General features: G+C 39.7%; 1 protein-coding gene and 2 pseudogenes across 3 annotated transcripts in view; 1 reads left to right on the forward strand and 2 right to left on the reverse strand.

Moving 5' to 3' along the window:
* The window catches only part of LOC114626443 (contactin-associated protein like 5-1), an 867,232-nt gene that overhangs the window by 293,153 nt on the left and 555,387 nt on the right, over window positions 1-18,692 (reverse strand). The gene's annotated exons all lie outside the window — the stretch shown is intronic.
* Window positions 489-16,976, reverse strand: LOC114626445 (annotated as a pseudogene).
* LOC114626456 lies at window positions 2,350-2,461 on the forward strand (annotated as a pseudogene).

An 18,692-nucleotide genomic window follows, 5' to 3' on the forward strand; every position in this document is an offset into this window, starting at 1 on the left:
TATGTCCCCAGGCCTACTGAATATTGAAAACCCCATCAGTGAGTCTCTCAGCTCAGGTAATTCAAGGTTCAAGTTGATAGTTAAAGCTAACCATCACATCCCCTAACTTTTTTTTTTCTTCTCCCAAATTTATTCGCAATCAGCTCAACTCATGAAAGCGATTTCTAAGCTCTCAACAGAGCTCTAGATAGAAAATATGAGGCTAATTATCATGATAACTAGTACTGGTTATGAGATTATCACCACCGTCGGGATGAATGATTATGACTGATACACGTTCTTCGGAACCGTGATGGAGGGGACCGTAATTTCAGGCCTCCCAGGCCCAGCACATGCAGGATAGCCCCGGAGAAACAGTTCAGAACTCAGTAGCCTGCTAAAGGTGTCATCTCTTGGGGTCCCTCAGCCGAGTCCTCTGCCAGTCCTGGTCCTGGCAGGCTCCCAATTCTCCAGGACAAGCCCTCTTTCCCCGCCATCCCCTCTGGTGCTCACGGGGTAGTGCTGGTCTTGACCTTGGCAAGAACCTTCTTCTCTTTGACCCAGCGGTTCTGAAACCAGATGGTAATCTGGCGTTCAGAGAGGCTGGTGGCTGGCGAGATCTTGCGCCTCTTGTCCTTAGTGATAAACTTGTTGGCCGCATACTCCCACTCCAGCTCCCACAACTGCCTCTTGCTACAGGGAATGCGTTTTTTGCGGCTGCTGCGGAAGGCACAGCCGTCGGGAGGTGGGTGCTGTACACTGGGCTCTGCAAATGCTGCTTTCCAGAATGAACCTGGTGGGTTCTGTTCACCTTGGCAACACATCTGGCTGTTCCAGCCACCGGCCAGGGCCCAAGGCTGGTAACTGTCCATGGGAAACAGAGAGTCGTGGCGAGGCTCCCCGGGGGCTCCCAGGGTCTGCACCACAGACACATCCAGGTAACTGGCCATAGGCTGGTATGGTCCCTGGTAGCCCGGATAGAAGGCAAACTCGGTGGGACGTCTGGGATACTCCTCCCCAGGTGCAGGAGTTTCCCAAGGGTAGGTAGCCAGGGTGGCCACCTGGGCACAGGGTTTCAATGAGCTCCTGGATACTCGGCAAGAGTAGTACCCGCCTCCAAAGTAGGCATAAGGCACAGGAGCTGGAGATGACCCCTGGGGCATCCCAGGACAAGGTTGGCACTGCTTCGGTGGCTTTGCAGAGGCTGGCAGATCCAGAGGGGCATAGCTGACAGTTGGCATCAGCGTTGGAGCCGCAGGATGACTAGCCAGTGGAGAGGAGTGGACGACTAGATTACGACCCCCTCTGGCTCCCAGCAAGCCTTCGATATCCTTGGCCCCGTCCAAGGTGGCATAATTGCTGGGCTCCACGGGGCCAATGATCGGCTCATGGGGAGCCGAGGGTGGGGGGTTCTAGGGAGACAGCAAGCTCTCTCTCCCCACCATGCCCTTACTTTATTACAATTCTTTTTTTACTTTTTAGCCCATCTCACAAGTAGTACTAAACCTTTTTTTAAAGATTTTCATTATGCATGTATGTCCCCATATGTCTGCATAGTATACTAAGAATCACCAACACACTGGTATATCTTCTCTGTGCTGAAGAACCTATAAGAACCACAGATGTGTGTCATGTGACAGTGAGTCATGGCATCTATCAAATGATACCAGGGCTAAATTTTTTGTCTAGTGAAGGTAAAATGTACATATGATGTTATAACTTTTTAGCAACAAAATATGAAAACACCATCTTGGGAGATGCATGTGTACATGTATTTGTGTGTTTGTGTATGAGGAGGTCAATAGTTAATGTCAAAAGTTGTCAATATTACTAATCACAGCCTTGTTTTCTCCTTGCCTATTTGAATAGGCTTGTTGGCCAATGAGCTTTAAGGGTTTCTCTGTCTCTACCTCCTTGGCATGTGGATTATAAGTATGCATAATCTACCTGGCTTTAATATGTTCTGGGAATCATATTCAGGTTCTCATGCTTTCAAAGCAAGCAGTTACCCAACTAAGACATCCTCCAGGACTAAGATACACTCTCTTACATTTATATACCTCAAACTTAGGAAAGTAACTAATATAATATTAGATCTAGGTTCAATCCATCTTCACCTGACAGTTGCTTACTAATTTACAGATGTATGTCAACACAGTTTTTACCATCAATCTGTGTCCCTATGTTTATAGACCATATCAGGCACAAAGGTCTTTGTGTGTCACACCTGAGCAGACACAGGTCACAGGTGTCACAGTTCAGAGTTTGGAGTTTTAGCAGAGTTGTAGACTTAATAATAATTAATCTCATTAAACCAACACTAACTGATTTGGAAGAATGTAAAGGAGATGGCTTAAGAGATGTATAGATGATGTCCCTAAAGATGTTGTAGGTGTGGCTGTTGTACCATACATGCATTGGCAGGTGGCAGAGATGAGAGAGCCTGGGAGTGGAAGAGCTAGCTCTATCCCTTGCTGGCTGTGGTACTGAATGGGCCAACTGGGGCAGGGCAGGAGAGCTTGCCCAGTGATCTGGGTGGTGGCATGCTGGTAGGCTGGATAGCTGTGATATCCTTAGGCCTAAATCTATAGCTTTGAGTTGGTCGACCTCAACATTTAGCCAGTTGATGAACTGCTGAAGTGCATGAAGGGTTGGTCCTATAGATCCAAAGCTACAAGCTCTCCATGATACAGGGCAATAATAAAATATCTGAGAGGAGTACCAGTGAGTATCCAGTATTGACAGTATAGCAGAATCCAGAGGCCTTGTCTTTAACCAAGGAGTCATTGCAATGAACATTTGCAAACCAAGAAGTGTGAGGGTAAAGGGTATGCTGTGGGACACACTATGATACGCTACAGCTTCCACAGTGAGACTTTTTTCTCCCTGTTTAAAGGGAGGTTATAAGAGTGGAAGGTTGGTACAAGGGGAGGCAGAGATCAGTGAGACTGAGGTGCATGCTGTGAAATTCACAAGGAACCAATAAAAGCTTTTTAAAAAACACAGTAATGAGCTTAGTCAATAATTTATATCTGATACTTACAAAGTCCTAAATTTCTGAGTAGCATGTGTACATTGAACTATGCCATCTGGCCATGCTTTAAACACTTTAGTGCCTTCCAACATTGTTTTAAGATAGAATACAAGCTTGTCACCTTAGGTGACTTCCACACCTATGACTAATGCCCCATTCCAAGATTATGAAGCTACCACTCATCATGATCAAGTGCAAGGAGAGCTTCAAATAATTCACTAACAGCCATGTTCTAATGAGTGAGAGATGAGGAGCTTTTTATATTTAAGGTTATATACTTATATTTATAGAACTCTCCCTGATATTCAGACACACTTTTTGAAGCAGAAGTATATAAGAGTGTTATGACATGCATCCTACACACACAATCAGCTTCATATATTCTTACTACTACTGGGTCAGTGTGATGGCTCAATGAGTGATGGCATTTGCTGCCAAGTGTGATGACATGGGTTCTGTCCCTGGGACCTATGTGGTAGAAGAAGAGAAAAAATTATTGCAAGTTTTCCTCTGACACACACATTAATTATGTGGCAAACACACAATGACACAAATGTAGTCAATGCAAACACACACACACACACTACATATAACTTGTAAATTTTTCACAAAAAATATAAAGCCTAAAAATTAGCTGGGTGAATTTTTGCAGTTTTGCTTCAAGTTAATACCTGTGGTACCACGGGAAAATGACTTTACTCTTGCTGGCTACCACTAAGCTAATTTACATAATGGACACTTGCTGGTATTCAAGTATTTATGTTTGTCTTCGTTAATTTTTTCATTGCTATGACAACATACTGGACCAAAAAACTTAAATGAGGAAGGACTGTGTCTAATAGTTCAAGTGGATACAGGCCACAATGGAGAAGAATGCTAGGCTCCAGGCATAGATGCCATAATTAGATTATTAAAAGGCAGTGGCCACTATCTTTGCAGCTCCTGGATTATTCCCTGAACTCCCTGGCCTTCTCAGGAGAGATCCTAATGGAAAGGTCCTACCTGGAAGAACTTGGGAGCCTCTACTCGATGCTACAAGGGTGAGCATAGCTTCACAGTGAAGAGGAACTGGTTTTCCATAAAACTTACATCCAACTCCACTGGCAAAATTGGATGCCAGCTACAGTTTTTATATGTTTGAGATAATTTTGTAACATATATTGGTTGTTTCATAGATTGTACTGTGTGTGTGTGTGTGTGATGTATGTGTTTGCATTTTTTTCAGAGGTGTGCCCCATGTCTTAGGGTTTTTATTCCTCTTCTAAAACACCTTGACAAAAGCAACTTTGGATGGAAAAGGTTTATTTCATCTAGAGCTTGCTATAGTCTACTATCCAGGGAAGCGAGGGCAGGATCTCAAGGCAGGAACCTAGAGTCAGGAACTGATGTAGAGGCTAGGAAGGGGTACAGCTTACTAGCTCCCTCCTCAACGCTTCTTCTGAAAATTTTATTGTGCCATTCAATATCACCCACCTGCCATTAGATAACACAAACTACAATTGACTGCCCACTCCAATAATTACTCAAGAAATAGCACTATAAGCTTGCCTACAGCTCAGTCTTACAGAGGCATTTTATCAATTGAGGTTTCAGTCTCTGAGATGACTCTAGGTTGTGTCAAGTTGACAAAATCTAGCCAGCACAGTGTGCCCAAGTGTGCACATGGAGGTGAGTGGACAACCTCAGGTGTCTATTAGCATTTTCTTCCTTGTTTTATGCAGAGTTCCTTGTTGTTTTACTACTACTGCACATGCCATAGGCTAGCTGGCCTGTGAAAGTAAAGTGTAGAAGCATTTTATGGCTTTTATGTGGATCCTTGGGATGGGAAGTCAGGCCTTCATTCCAAAAACCCTTTTATCTATTGAACCATCTCTCCAGCTCCAGATTCCACTATTTCTGTATAAGGATTCAGTACTGCAGACCTGCTATTTTGTCTCTCTCTTTCATCTATGCACTCTAAACCCTTCAACATGTTCCTTCTCTTACTTCCTGAGCTTGGCTGTTTTGTTTTGTTTTACTATCATTCTGTTTTTTATTTTTTCATTGTTGTTATATTTGTTTTGGAGTTTGTTTCTTTGCATGTTTAATTCTTTTTTGGCCATTATGTGTTTAAATTGTTGAATTTTTAATTGAGTTGTGGCAAAATAGGTCAAACATGCCTAATATCTGCAGCATCACTTTTTCTGCAGGAGTTTAATTTAGTATGTTTCAAAGGCTATGTGCCATGAGACTAGGAATGCACAAAAATGCTTATAGTGTCTTGAGAGAACAGGACAGAGCATAGAGCACAGACTCACAGTACTGATTTTCTTGATTTTTCTGACAGGAAGTAAAAATTAGCTAAGAAGTATAGTGTAAAAATACTCCCCCCCAAAATGGATCCATTTTCTTTCTTGGCTAAAAGCCAAAGGTGCCTTGGTGCTGCTCCAAATCCTCTTTTTATAACAGATGCCAGAGACACCAGCTGCTCTTCAGAAGGAGTATTAGTGTAGTAGTAGAAGCTCTTTAATGGAAAACAAAAGGTCTCTGTAAGTTTGGGGCCACTCTCTTCTACATTAGAAACTCCACTGCCCCAGGGGGTGGGAATTTTGAGGGTGGGGAGGTGGGAGTGGGGGGTAGATAGAGGTTACATCCACAGAGAAGAAGGAGGAGGGGTTGAGGGGATTGGGGGTTCCTGGGTGGGTGGGGGATGGGGTAAGGGGACAACATAGGAAATGTAAATAAAACATCCAATAAAAATAAATAAATAATAAAAAAAAGAAACTCCACACCAGCCAGTGCAACATAGTATAGCCTTATTTCCAAAAGGAAATACAAAACAAAACAAGCAAATAAAAACAAAAGAGGAGAATTGATATCTGGCCTGGATGGAACTTAACATTGTACTTGGGCAAGGTCAGTTACTTGGCCTTGGGATTGAGTTGCCCTTAAGACATTCTAAGGACATAGAAGGAATAAATGTCCTTTTACTGGGATACTTCACAGAATTCCTGTTTCAAAAGAGTCCTTTTGAACTGGGCCACCATGAGGTACAGCTGGGTATTACTCTCTTTTTGAGCCCTTATTTAGTGTTACTTTGATGATTAGGAAGCCATGAAGAAGAAAGTAACACTGGACCCAGTCATACAGTCAGCACCAAGATCAAATTACAAATGAATCATAGACTTGGATATTAAAAAGTGGAATGCATGAATGTTATGGAGGAAAAGAAGATTCATGTGTCTTTTTATAAACTTGAAGAAGCAAAGATACTAGCAGTGATTCAAATTTATAAATAGTAAAGTAAAATGACTAAACACACTTATAATAAAATGAATGAATGAAAGAGAAGAAAATAGAAGTTAGTGATAAAATGGGAAACACATTGATATCACAAAATATTAATACTCAGGTTAAATTATATAGGGGACACAGAAGCAGGAAGCAATATATAGAATCACAGGACATCTTGCTGTGGAGAAAAGGCCTGCCTTAAAGAAAGTCAAAGAGCAATTGTTGGGAAGGTGTGGGAGATAGCTGTAAGTAGAGAGCTTTCCATACAGGCCTAAGGACCTGAGCCTTATTGCTGGAACCCATATACAGAGCTGCACATGCCCACAAACCCAGCTGAATTAGAGAGCTCCAGGCTCAGTGGGAGACCCTACCTCAAAAAGAAAATGGAGAGTGGCAACATAAGATATCGAAAATTGATATCCATCCATATGCACATGTGATGGGTCATACAAGCATACCCATGAACAGGCACACATACAATATAAATGAAAGTTTGGAAGAATCTCTTCGTGGTCACCAGAAGATACTAGGGAAATCAAATCCCTTTATGGAGTTCTTAGCCTCCTTAATAGAACACATTAAGAATGGACTCATTTGGAAGTTTGTGGAGAATTTTATGAGTTTAAGGGGAAATCCCCAAGACAGGCAAGGCTGAAAATTTCAGTAGCTGCTCAGAAAAGCAGAATGGAGGAAATAAAAGGGGGTGGGGCAAAACCCATTCTGTTTCAGGTAAGTAGAGATGGATGCTAGCCACATGGTGGCAGGCGGTCACATGGTGGGAATGACTTCAGAGAAAGAAAGAGAAATCTGGGTACCAGGGAGAACATTTTTAAGTTTTGGCCAATATTCAATAGAGAAAGGGAGAAGAGAAGAAAGAGGAAGCATTTATTAGTCAGAAAACAAAAATTCTTATGGGCCCATAAAATCTTTGGTACAAATCACAGGAATCACACTAGGGTGTATGGATTCTAGAAAGGAGAGTGTTACCTAAATAAAGAAACAATTTCTCCTCTTATTTTTCTAGAATACCTTAAAACCTGCCTTCCTGAAGCTTAGTTCTATGGCTAGGTCAGCCCTACTCTGTTAAATCTTAAGAGAGGAGACAATGGAATAGTCTTCAAGCAAGAAGATGATTTCATTTTTATTATACAAAAATGCTTTGGATATAGCAATATTTGTCTCTATTAGAAACACCAACCAGTGTACTGTGTTGCTGTTGAATGGTTACTATCAGGAGTTCATGCAAAGAGCTGCACTCCTCAGCCAAAACGACAATGCTAGACACATCAAGGTTCTTCAGGATAAATTTTTACACAAACAGAGCAGATTTTTATTGTGACCAGGCAGAGAAGATAGGTCCATGTTTTCATATCTGAGTGAAATAGTCAGAGTACAGTTCTGGCAGATAATTTATTGCCTAACGTATAATTTGAAACATCCTTGTGATGTTCTCTCTCATTAAAGGTAGTGATAGTATTCAGATAGCAAAATAGTTTTATTTAGACTTCACCTTTTCATGTACCAAGGTCAGAGTTACAGACTTGGTGCTTTGCCATTTATATTTCTCCTTGAAAACTATGGAAACAAATATGAAACTCAGATCATGTGTGCATGTGTGTTTCCCTGTATGTGTATATATGTATACATCCATGTGTGCGTATAGAGGCTGGTGGTTAACATCAGGTGTCTTCCTCCATCATTTTCTTTACTGCCTACCTGTACTTTTAAATTTCATGTGCATATGTCATGGACTATACATGAAGTCAAAGAAAACTCGATTGGGTTGGTTCTCTCCTTCCATCTCATGGGTACTGAGGACTGAACCCAGGTTGTAAGACTTGTGGGCAAGGATCTTAACCCTCTAACAATCTTGGAAGCCAGTGCACCTTAGTTTTTGGGACTAAACCTGAAGCTTATCAATTTGACTAGACTGATTGCCAGTGAGCCCTAGAGACACACCTGGATGTACTTCCCGATCACTGAGATTACAAGTGCATACTACCATATGTGACTCTTTTTTGTAGGTCCTGGGAATTAGAATTCAATTGTTTGTGTTAACTTGGTAAACTTTTTACTCAGAGTACTATATCTTTTGCTTCTCAGCATATAATTTAAGAGCCAAAAAATGTTTTAATTCGTCTTAGCATGTCTATTAGTTTCCTTATATTGCTCTATACACATATACAGGAATGTGTGTAACAGTAACTAATTTCATAAGAGGACAAGGATTTGAAAAAGAGCAAAGAAGGTACATGGGATGGTTTGGGGAAAGAAAAGTGATGAGATAAATGATGTAATTATAATCTCAAAAAATAAAAGAAATAATTAAAAATGTTTCAATTCTGTGTCTCTTCTTCCCTGTGGTATCCTGCATGATGGATTATTTACCACATGATTGCAATCCAATGCAGATCTATACACACTGCCTGTAGACATAAAGAATATCAAATTAATTATGGGAACTAAGTAAATGCTTGTAAAGCATTTTATTTAGCAGCCATTTATTTAATTAAGAATCTCAATCCCTCAGTGCACTAGATTTTTGAGAAATTGACTTGGCCTTGTGTCAACAAAGAAAAATGGTGTTAAAACTGAGAACCACAAAAGTCAGTTAAAAGACTGTCAGAGAATTATGTTGGAGTTTGCAGAGCTTTTGATGTCTGAGGCCACAAACAGAGCTCAAAAGACATGGTAAGATGTCACATTTCAATATTACAACACAAAGAAAGAGTCAGAAGATGCTATAGGCTCCTGGACTACAGACCATCAGATCCCTGGTGCTGCTGTTTATCACAGTGTATAATGAAGGCATCATGCCAGTCAGGTGACTCCTAGTGAACTGGAATGTACCAAGATTGGTAACTACTTCAAGCTTCAACTCTACCTAAGCCTTACCTATACTTTACTGTCTCCCTTGAAACCAGCTATCAAAGGCAATTTGTAGCAACCACCACTACATACAAATAGAGAGCTTGATGTACAGAATGTCTGTCATATAATGGGATATCCTGGCATTCTACAATTCAGGAAGTCAGTATATGAAACACATAGTAAGCAATGTTAATCATGTGCTATGGCTAAAACATGAATATGAAACATAGGGGATAAAATGTCATTTTAGTAGTTCATATCTAAACGGAGTTTTGCCTGTTGGTACCATGAAAGTAAATAAATGCACCTTACGTTGATACTGAGCTGGGATGAATGTTATTAGACATGGCTTCAATGACAGTGTTTCTCTGACTACATTAATTGGCAACAAGCAAGCTTGACACCATCCTGGAAAAGCAGTTTCCAATGTGACACTAGACTAAAACCACTACTCTGAAAGATCCTTAAAAGAGACTCAGTTTGGACTAGAAGGAAGACACACCTACTGAGAGCATGTGCTGCTCTGCAGAGACCCTGGGTCTGGTTCCCAGTTCTTACAATGCATAATTTTCAGTGATCCATATGTGCAGTGTGAGAGCAATTGACACTCTCTCGGCCTTTATGGGTACTCATGTATACATAAAGTAGTATACATAGTACACATACTGACAAGTAGACACCCTCCTACATACAAACACATGCACATATACACATAAAAGATAAATAAAAATTATTTAAACTTTACAAAAGAATTCCATTTTACTCTTCAATAAGTTAGAGAAGAATTATTTTTAAATGAACAAAAATATTACAGATTCACAGTGATAAGGGAGGGAAAGCAGCCAATAAAGCCTTGCTTGTAAAGTTGGTGCCTTGCAAGCATAAGGGCTCCAGGATGATTCCCAGAATTGACATAAAATGAACAAATAATCAAGCAAGCAGAATGTCTGGGTTTGTAAACCTAGCAACAAGGAGGTCAATCCCTGACATTTTGTGACCAACCTATTTGATAAGTTCCAGGATAGCAAGGGACCCTGATTCAAAATAAAATAACAGTAACTATAGGCATAACTTGAAGAATAAAACTGAAGTTTAAGTATTGTCCTCTACATACATACATATGCATTTTACCCATACACAAAGGAGCATGCATAGGTATGCACACACATAAATAACACCAATAAATGGTGTCAGATGGCAGATTGTTGCTTTTCTGTCTCAGGTGCTAAATACCTTGTACCAGAATCCTCTACTCACAGTAAATCCCAGCAGTTGCCATATGCTATACCTATCTGTTTTCTCATCCTTTCATCATCTTAACCTTTGTGTTTCCAGGGACCTTAGTTTACAGAGAAGCATCCATAAGGAACTCTATCTTCTCTCAAGACATCTCACCAGCTCAGCCATGACTCCTAAGAAAGCCACTTGAAAAAAAGAACCTTGATTCATTATTTTCTTCTTAAATATTTTTCTATAAGTGTAAAGAAGCAGGCCCTTGCCCTTTACCTCTCTAATACCGATGTTACATAAGCCATTGTTCTGAATCACTGTTATCCTATCTCACATTGCTGGTTTGTCATATGCTATGGAGAGCATATGTTACCAAAGCAGTTTGCTTTGCTTTACCTACTGGTTTCCATTTGTTTTGAGGTTGATGCTTGCTAGGGATTCACAGATATTTGGCAAGCATGCCTGCTCAATGTCAGAAATGTAAGCAGGGCTACTGAAAAGAGGATGAAGAGTATCAGGAAGAGCAACTGTGGCTCTTTTTAAAAAGTGATGCTGAAAATCTAGGTTTGATATATGGTTGTAATCCCTATGTGAGGAGACAGTTGTAGTAAGATCCCTGGGACTTTACGACAGGAAGCCCAGCCAAATGGTGTTCTCCAAGTCCTAGTCAGAGACCCTGGCTTGCAAAACTACATAGACAAGTCCTAACTAGGAAACACTAGTTTGACCTCTCACCTTCACACATTCTCACACTTTCATGTTTACACACCTACATACACATGTTCATCTTCCCACATGCAAGCATAAATCTTTACAAAAGAGCTCTGACTGGATGCACAGGTAGTTCCAGTGACTTAGGAGGCTGAGGCAGGAAATTGCTTGATCCTAGGAGATTCAACACTAGAAAACAGATCTTATTTCTTAAAATAAAATGTTAAAATTAAAAACGAAAACTGAGCATGATGAGGAATACTTTTAAGCACACTATAACTTAAGGTTGACTCCTTTATAGCTAATTTATATTTTCACATTTCATAATTTACAAATCAAATATCAAGGTAAACAATAAAATGATATACTCCTTTCTTGTAAGTTAGTGCAAAATTATGGTAACAAGGGAGCCTTATATGTAACTGTAATTTTCATCTACATGTTCACTTCAAAATTATACAGAGAGGGATAGAAATGTGGCTCAATTGGAAGAGTACCTGGTTCGCATGTACACATCCATGGCTTCCATTCACAGAACTGCTTAAACTAACATTATGCTAATTATCTGTAATATCAGCACTGGAAAATAGAGGCAGAGGATCAGAGGTTTAACACCATTTTCAAATACATAGCAAGTTTGAGGGCAGCCTGAGGTTACATGAGATCCTGTCTCAAAAATAAAATAAAATTCACAAAATGTTTCTGCAGAAGTTCAGCATACAAGGTATTACAATATAAGGAAGGAGAAGTCTGTCTCAAATTAGCAGAGAACAATGGTGAATAATGCTATTTCTTCATGGAGTTGAAGATGTAAAGCTAGGAATTACATTACCGTTGATGCAATGGTCACCTTGTGAAATCCACCTCACTGCTTTGTATAATGCCTACAATTAATACCATATTTTTTTTTATTTTATACCAGACTCAGCATAGGAATGTTACATACAGGATCACCCACTCACTAGAGATTTATGGAGTTTCAACTTTGCAAAGAAGTACAGGGAAGAATAGTGTAATGACCACACACACAAGTCATCAGCATGCTACAAAAATATCCACTTCATACAATAGATGTATACATTTATGAATCTTCATTTATACATTAGAAAGGTCAAAACTCAGAGCTTTGGTTATGGATTGGGATAAATGTAATCTACACAAGCATGCGGACCTAAATTTGAACACAGAAAACCCATGTAAAAGCTTAAGATACCTTCTTTAAATCTAGGGTCATAAACACTGAGTGAAAGGAGACAAAAGGATTTCTGGAGTAGCTACAGAGTTAGTTTATCAAAGATAACATAGAGATTGACAGCCAGGACACCTAAAGCCATCCTCTGGCTAGTGCATGTGAGCATATGTGTGCACACCTTCACATACTGCTGCACATGAATCACAGACAGACAGACACACACACACACACACACACACACAAGAATTTTTAAAGTTAAAAAATTAGAGGCAAACAAAGACAAATGTCAGAGAGAACGAGTCCTGTTGTCTTCACTCAGGACAGTAGCTGCAACTAGCTTGGCCTGGTTTTGCTTCAGCTAGCTTCCATGTCAGCTCACTGGTACTCAACAGCCAGAATCATGTCATTTCTGCCACCTTAGAGGGAATAACATGTCACTAATAAAGGATTTTTGGATGCTGAGGACAGCTCCATCATTGTTCAATGAGTCATTCAATTTGCTGATCATTTCCAGAGATGAAAGGGCAGAGCTCACGCAGTGACTCCACAGCCATGGTGTTATAACCAGCATGCAGTGAGAAAGCTGACCAAAGGCCATGTCACTTCCATTAGATGTGACATACAATGAGAAACCTTCCACCACAAGTCTTGAGGGTTCACTACAAATAAAGAAAGACTAGTTTTCCTCTCCACATAGCATCTACCCAAGATATTCAGTCAGAAGCAAACAACACATTGTCTTTGGCTTGGTTCATTCTCTCATAGATAAAATGTTGAATTATAAATGGTAATAACCTTAATAATAGAGGTCACAGGATATAAAAGAGAAAATTAATTACATTTCTTTTAGCTATTGTTTTTACTTGTTGGTTTGTTAGAGTCAGGGTCTTGCTGTGTAGCTCAAGCTATACTAAAACCCCCCTGATCCAGACTCTGGAGACCTAGGACTGTATCCATTTAATACCACAGCTGCTTTGACTAGGAAGTTCTGTATGAAAATCTTGAAATGCTTGCTATAAATTGACATGTATATGTGAGTGTTTGCACACGTGTCTATGTGAAATTTTACATGCATGTGGGTATAGATTTGTATGAGTGCATGTAAAAAGGTGTGCATAGAGAAGTGTGCATGAATATATGGAGGCCAGAGGGCAATCCCATTGCTTAGATATCATTCATTTTTTAATTTTTTTTACATTTTTTTGAGATGGAGGTCTCTCATTATCCTAGGCTCACCAATTTAGCCTAAACTGACTGCCAAGTAAGCCTGAGATATCCTCCTATCTCTGTTTCCGAAGCACTGAGATTCTAAGGGCGCAACAAAACTTTACACAAATTTCTGGGTAGCAAACATGGATCTTTATGCTGTAAAGAAAGCTTTGTACCTACCTAGGAATCTCATTAACCCAGTTTTATAAACATGTTTTTTTTTTTTTTTAATCTTAAGTTTCTGTTGTTTTCTAGAGAGATGCTAAGGAAATATTACCAAACTTTGTATTCACTTCAAGGTCAGTACCTACTGTTAGATTATAGTGAGAACACATTTTATTTTTATTCCTTGTCCATGCAAGTTTCCTGATCATGGACTTAGCAACTACTTCTTGAAAATATTCCAGCCTAAAATATAGATCTGAATTTAGTGGACAGCAAGTGTTCTGAGTAGCAGTTACCCACTGAATTGTAAATGTTCTTCCTACACCATATGCATGAACCCATGTATGCTCCTACCAGTAACAATATTACTGTTTATTAATAATGATAAGAGAAACCAGGCTTAATATCCTCAAATAAATGGACATATAAACACAAACAGTAACATATGATGTTGTGTGGTTAGGGAATGGAAAAAGCTTAGTTAGCACTGAAGGAAAAAAAGAGCTGGGTCTGCAGAAAGTGCCCTTAGAGGTGTTGGAGCTGAGCTAGAAAAGCATGTAAGTGTCCTCTGTAGATAACAATCATGAACTACACAGGATATTCTGGTATCTTCTATTTCATTTTGATAAAATACCCCAACACAAAGCAACTTGGGAAGAAAATACTTTATTGCCCTAGTATTCTAAGTTACAGTCTATCATATAGTGGTCACTGGAGCAAGGCCTTGAAGTGCTGGCCATAATAAAAGTCAAGAGCAGATAGAAATGGATGCAAATATGCATCTTGCTTGTCTGTTTGTGCTCAGCATTATTTTTCCACTTTTAAATAGTCCAAAACTCCTTGCCTAGGGATTATGCGACCCAGATTGGCCTGTATCTTACCACATCAATTAAATTAACCCATCTCTGACTGACGTCCCTGTAGGGCAGTACAAATTAGGTAACTCCTCACTAAAACATTCTTCCCTATGGGCAGTTGGTTGTGTCGAATTTACAATTAAGTATAACCACTACACAGAAGAAGGCCTCAAGGAAAGCATAACTTGTGTGGGTTACTAAGAGTAAGTACAGCAGTATTCTAAGTAGAAACGGACTGGGACACATGCTCCATTCTAGACATGAACTTTCAAATTCACAACAGGAAATTCTCAATATATTCACCCTCTGTTGACTGACTAGAGGTTCTTTATTACCTACAGGAAAGGTGGGATGAAGTAATAAGATAAAAGATGACCTAGTCCCTATAGACCCTCATGGAACAGTATGATCACTGTGAGATGAGTATAATTTGTAAGATCGAATTATTCTAGAACTGATATTTTATTATCTTTATTCAGATATCTTGGAAAATCTTCTATCAAGAAAAGGATGACATGGGGTTTTGATTTGTAATTCTTTTTGTAAAAAATAAAAAAGTTGAAACATAACAGAGATCTTCATGTACTATACTGCTATTCAACTCTTCAACCCACTTCCCCAAAACACTTGTCCTTAAACTTTAGCTCAGTTACTCAGAGACTCAAAAGGGAACAGCTGGCTACCAAGCCTATCTACTCATGGATATTGCAAATGAGCTCATGTTATATAAAACCTTGCTCTACATTGTCCAACAGGGAGAGGGTATAATTGAGAATGATACTGCTCTGCATGTAAAGTCCACATTCTGTCCTATAAATTCTACAAATAAATACCCCAACCCACACAGATACACACATAGTTGTACCATACTCTTAGTTTCCAAATAGACCACAACATGTCAGAGTAAATACGAACAATTCCTGAGAAGTTCTCAGAGGGCATCCATCCTATTTACACATAATTTTTCTGAGTCATCATTGTTAGTAAGTCTCAAGTCTTTTACACAGGAACTACATATGAGCTACAGATGTAGCAAAATTGATCTATGTTGCATTTAGATACCTTAAAGAATTTGTCTTCCAGTATGGATTGACAAATTCCCAGTTGGCATCCTGGAAAGAAGACACTGTAAATGAAAAACAAGTACCTGTCAGTTATGCAAGTCCCATGATATTTGAGAGAAAAGTTTGACCAATGTACCCTGAGCAAGGTTTTAGGGAGGATACAAAGTTCTATTGCCAGGGTGCCTCGGTGGGTATTCCACAGGGTATTTATGTCCATACTAAATTCTAAATTTAAAACATAGTGTAATCTTGCCTGCAAAACTATACTTTGAAAAAGAAAATCTCTGGTGTGTGTGTGTGTGTGTGTGTGTGTGTGTGTGTGTGTGTACATGCAGGTGTGTGTGTTAACCTAAATGTATGGTCAATATCAGATATTGTTTCTCATGGGATCTTCTCCTTCTTTACTTTTATTTTTGATGTAAAAAAATGGTCTGGCCTGAAAAACTCCAAACAGGTCTGACTACTCAACCAGCAGCAAGCTCTAGTTATCCACTTGGATGTCTAAATTTCCAAAGCACTAACATTACAAGCACGTTCTAATGAGAACAGTTTTTCCCATCAATTCTGGGATCTAAACTTAGGTCCTGTTGTTGACAAAACAAGCACTTCAGTCCATAAACTGCTTCTTATCTATGGTTTCCATAGTTAGTTCTGCATGGACATTAACCACTATGTGCTTGGATGGGTTTTTAGCTATACACTCAGAAGACCTTATCTCACGACATAGGGTTTTCTTGGTGCCCAAGGACCTTCACATTCTTTTGGGATTCCAGACTTTAGATTTATTTTCTTTTGTGTCAGGAATCAAACACATTTTCCTGTTCAGATATGTCTCTATGTTACTGCCTTAGATCTGCATAAACTGTTTCTTGACTTTCTAAACACTTGCTGCCCAGTCTTCTAAGATGTCTTATCTCATACAGATCTGTCTGGTCTTGCTCTCAAAATGTAGACAGGAGTGACTTTAAACAGCCTGCCTCTACATCTGAGTACTGGGATTAGGAGTGTGTTCTCTATCTAATGAGCTACATCCTCAGTTCTTGGATTGATTTTTAAGTGATATTTAAAGCACAAGGAATTTTTACTCTCTGCTTTAATAAATGTTTTCCTTACCTATCCCCTTGACTGTAAAACTCTTCCAGGTTTAAGGATTTTCTCTTTCTCAAACTGGAGAGAGAACATTGTCCCTGGGGTCCTATGATTTCTACAACATGGCTCTCACCTGTAGGGGAAGCATCTTCAGGTACTGCAATCACTGTAAGCACCAGTAACAAATTCTTCTTCCTCAGTGTCTGGGATGTCATCCCACATCTGTCCCTTATCTTCTTATTACACTTCATTCTGGGCTGTTGTTCAGCTTTGTACCTATTGTATTCTGGGCTTGAGACCATTGCTAATCTGACCGATTCCTGTGGCCATCCTCTTCCTGTTCACTCTCAGTTTCCAAAAGCTTCTACCTGAAGTGACCCAGTCTTCTCCAACTCATAAGCATCTTTTCTCAGTCACTGCCCCCATGAATTCTGTCTATCTGTAACCAATGTTCATCAGGGAGTTTAATGAAATTGTTTTATGTTAACATGTTAAATAATTGAAAATTAAAGAGCTTTGATTTCTTAGTTGAGGAATCACATGGGGAAATCTGTATGCTCTCATTTACTTTTTATCTTATAATTAGAGGACTAGACTGGTTTTGTTGTTGTTGTTGCTGCTGTTTATTAATTGATTATTTCATTTAAATCCCAAATGTTACCTATCTCCCAGTCCCCTCTCCCAGTTTTTTCTCCTTCTTTCCTCACATTTGCCTCTGAGTGGGTGCATTCCTGTGTATCCCCCACGCTTAGGCATCACATCTCTACAACATTAAGTGCATCCTTTCCCAGTGAGGCCTGACAAGACAGTCCTCTGATACATATGTGTTGGGGTCCTTGGATCAGCCCTTGAACGTTGTTTGGTTGGTGGCTCAGTCTCTGGGAGCTCTCTGAGATTGAGGTTGGTTAACACTGTTGGTCTTCTTATGGTGTTACCATGCCCCTCAGTTTTTCTAATCCTTACCTAACTCTTCCATATGGGTCCATGACCTCTATCCAATGCTTGGCTATGAGTATCTGCATCTGTCTTAGTCAGTTGCTGGTAGAGCCTCTCAGAGAACTGCCATTGTAGGCTACTCTCAGCAAGCACAAAATAGCATCAGTAATAGTTGTCAGAGATTGTTTCCAGCCCATGGGATCTATCCATCACTGGTCAGCCATTTCTTCAGTCTCTGCTCCATTTTTGTGCCTGCAATTCTTTTAGACAGGACAATTTGGGATCAAAAGTTTTGTAGGTGGGTTAGTGTTCTTATACATTCAGTGGGGGTCCTTTCTGACTACTGGAGTTAGTCTCTTCAGGTGTCTAGGACTTTCTAGATGTTCCCTCCAGCTCCCACACAGGCAGCTGCAAATTCCCATTCATTCTCCTGGCCCTCTGGGGCTCTCTTCTTCCTCCACCCACACCTGTTACTGCCCCCCGTTTCCCATTTTCTCCTCTCTCTCACCCAGGTCCCTTCATCCCTCTGTCTCTTATTTTGTTTCCTCTTCTAAGAGGAATTTAAACATCCTCACTTGGGGCTTCTGTTTTTAAGCCAGAAGGACGATGAGATTTGATACTCTATAGAGACATTATTTCAAATTTTGCTTTCCTTTATTTTTCTGTTGGCTTTTATTCCCATCTAATTATAATTTTCATTTACAATTAGAAAACCTAAAATAGTCTTTTCTGGTGAGAAAGAAGAAAACTAAAGTGTTTCAGAGAATTCTAAAAAAAGTGATAAAATTTCAAAGGGACTTGGCTGTCCTACATTGCTAGTGATTGACATTCTGGCTGCTCTTGCCTCTCCAGTCCTAAAATTTACCAGAGGCTACCTAGTTAAACCAGCTTCCTCTGCTGGCTCCCAAAAAGTCTTTATTGACTTCCATAAATTTCTGTAGGAACAGATCCTTACTTATGTGTGTGTGTGTGTGTGTGTGTGTGTGTGTGTGTGTGTTTGTGTGTGTGTGTATACATATACACACACATATACATACACACACATACACATACATATACATACATAAATACATATATACAGA

Source organism: Grammomys surdaster, unplaced genomic scaffold, assembly GCF_004785775.1.
Source record: "Grammomys surdaster isolate TR1022 unplaced genomic scaffold, NIH_TR_1.0 235, whole genome shotgun sequence".
NCBI classification, from domain to species: domain Eukaryota; kingdom Metazoa; phylum Chordata; class Mammalia; order Rodentia; family Muridae; genus Grammomys; species Grammomys surdaster.